At 44.5% G+C, this 2500-nt stretch overlaps 1 protein-coding gene across 1 annotated transcript in view; it reads right to left on the bottom strand.

The window, feature by feature from the left end:
- LOC311244132 (cyclin-dependent kinase 17-like) overlaps nucleotides 1–2500 on the bottom strand; it is a 51343-nt gene that overhangs the window by 30092 nt on the left and 18751 nt on the right. The window lies entirely within an intron of this gene.

The following is a 2500-nucleotide window of genomic DNA, read 5'->3' as shown; positions in this document are numbered from 1 at the left end:
GATTCCCACCACTAGTATTCAGAGTCCTGGCCACGGGGGACGAACCACAGAGCTAATATCACGCTCCCTTAGAGAGGAGACTCCCCGTGCTTCCTTTCCTTCATTCTCTCCTTTCCTTCATTCCTTCCGCCTCCTCAGTCTCTAATTCCTCCACTAACTCAGTCTTACTGAATTTTTTCTAACCTCCATTTCAGCCTGACCTCCTCTCCTTTTCATTCCGCTTCTTCCCCTCTCTCTCTCCAAATCTTCTCTCCTCCCTCCATCCATCCATCCCACACTCCACCCATCCCTCGCTCCAGTCCTCTGCTCCTGCTATAAGCCCTGCTCCCACTGAGGGAAATGAGATTACTGGGATCTATACACCCACGGATCACACAGACCATTACATAATGCAGAGAGACAGCGGGGGAAAGGCTACATTAGTGTGCATCTGCATCATGCGTGTGTGTGCATGCTCGTGTGTGTGTGTGTGTGTGTGTGTGTGTGTGTGTGTGTGTGTGTGTGACTGTGTGTGTGTGTGTGTGTGTGTGTGTGTGTGTGTGTGTGTGTGTGTGTGTGTGTGTGTGTGTGTGTGTGTGTTTGTGTGTGAAGTCAGTAAGTGATGGATTGAGGTCATTAGAGGCCGATGCGTTATCCTCGTAAAATCATAGTTCATGTTTGGAGTAAAAACCAAGTAGCTGTAGTAACTACAAACACACACACACACACACACACACACACACGCACGCACGCACACACAGTGGCTCAGGAGGTAGAGCGGTTGTCTGGTAATCGGAAGGTTCGCAGTTCGATTCCCGCTCCTCCCGGGCAGCGTGTCAAACTGTCCTTGAGCAAGACACTGAATCCCTAACTTAGCTCCCGATGAGCAGGTTGGCACCTTGCATGGTTTCCCCTGCCGTCGCCCGTCGGTGTGTGAATGTGTGAGTGAATGGGTGATTGTGAGGCGCTTTGTGTGTTGTAAAGCGCTTTGGATGAAATAACTATATAAATGCACAATTTACCACTGCCTGCTACTATAATAATAATAATAATAATAATAATAATAATAATAATAATAATAATAATAATAATAATAATAATAATAATAATAATAATAATAATAATAATAATAATAATAATAATAATAATAATAATAATAATAATTAATTGCATTTATATTGCGCTTTTCTAGACACTCAAAGCACTTTACAATGTCGGGTGGAAATTGCCTCCTTCACCACCACTGGTAGCACCCAACCTTGGGCTACGCAGGCTCAATGGCTGCCATACACTGGCACCCGGCACACATCACACTACACACAATGGCTGAGCGGCTCAGGAGACAGGGATTGATATCAGCCAATTAAGGGGAAGGGATGATTAGGTGGCCTTGATGTCAGAGACCTGATTGGGTATTTGGCCAGGAACTATGACATCAGTGTCTGGTTTCCACCCACAGGTGGCAGTGTCACTCTGTAGTCATGGCTGCTGGCCCGGCAGCTCTGCCAGAACCCACTGAAGCACACAGACAACAGAAGAAGAACACTGTAGTGGCGAGGAGGAGGGGAGGACACGGAACATCCCAACAAGATGAAACAGATCACTTAAGACGAGGAGTAAAATAATCCACGATGAACGGATGGACGCTGTGAGACAGAGAGGCGGCCAGGAAGAGACTAGAGAGGAAATACTGTGTTTTTAATGATATTGGTAACATCAGTGTCAGTTTCTATGTACCGTTTATCAATCTGCCAATAGGCAGCAAGGAGGTCCAGACAACGGGGGGTTCTGTGTGGAGTTTGATGAGATAAGATATTCCTTTATTGGTCCCCTTGGGGAAATTCAGGCGTCATAGCAGCATGGGGGAGGGGGGGGGTACAGGTACAGGTATGGGCAGGGTAATAGTAGGAGACATAAATATAGGCAATAAAACTATAGTAAAGATCAAAATAAGCAGTGTAAACTATATAATTAACTCTGAATATAAGAATATGAGCAAGTAAGCAGTGTAATCAAAGGTGCAGATGAGGGTCTGTGTGCCCTATCAGTTGTATTATATATTATATATATATAATATATATATAATATGCATTGTACATTTACATTTACATTTAGTCATTTAGCTGACGCTTTTATCCAAAGCGACTTACAAGTTCTGTGCGACAAGACAGCAAGAAGGGTATAACTCTATCAGCTGAGTAACAATGTTCATCAAAGTGTTGCGTGTTACAGTGTAGGTTAGTTTATTAGGACAAGTGCATGGCATTAAGGTTAGTCGGGGTTAGATTTTTTTTTTATTTTTTTTTATCATTTCAGATAATGGTTGAAGAAGTGAGTCTTTAGTCGACAGCGAAAGATTGGACGGGATTCGGCTGTCCTAACTGGGATGGGTAGTTCATTCCACCATTGTGGGGCAAGGACTGAGAATAGGCGGCTTCTCTTTGTTGACCCTCCGGGAGCTTGGATAGGAGTAGATCTGAGGCGGCCAGAAGATGCAGAGCGTAGGGGTCTTGAGGGTGTG

This window comes from Notolepis coatsorum, assembly GCF_963971535.1.
Source record: "Notolepis coatsorum genome assembly, chromosome: 17".
Lineage (NCBI taxonomy): Eukaryota > Metazoa > Chordata > Actinopteri > Aulopiformes > Paralepididae > Notolepis > Notolepis coatsorum.
The sequence above is the reverse complement of the archived record's forward strand: the minus strand, read 5'-3'. Positions and strand labels throughout refer to the sequence as shown.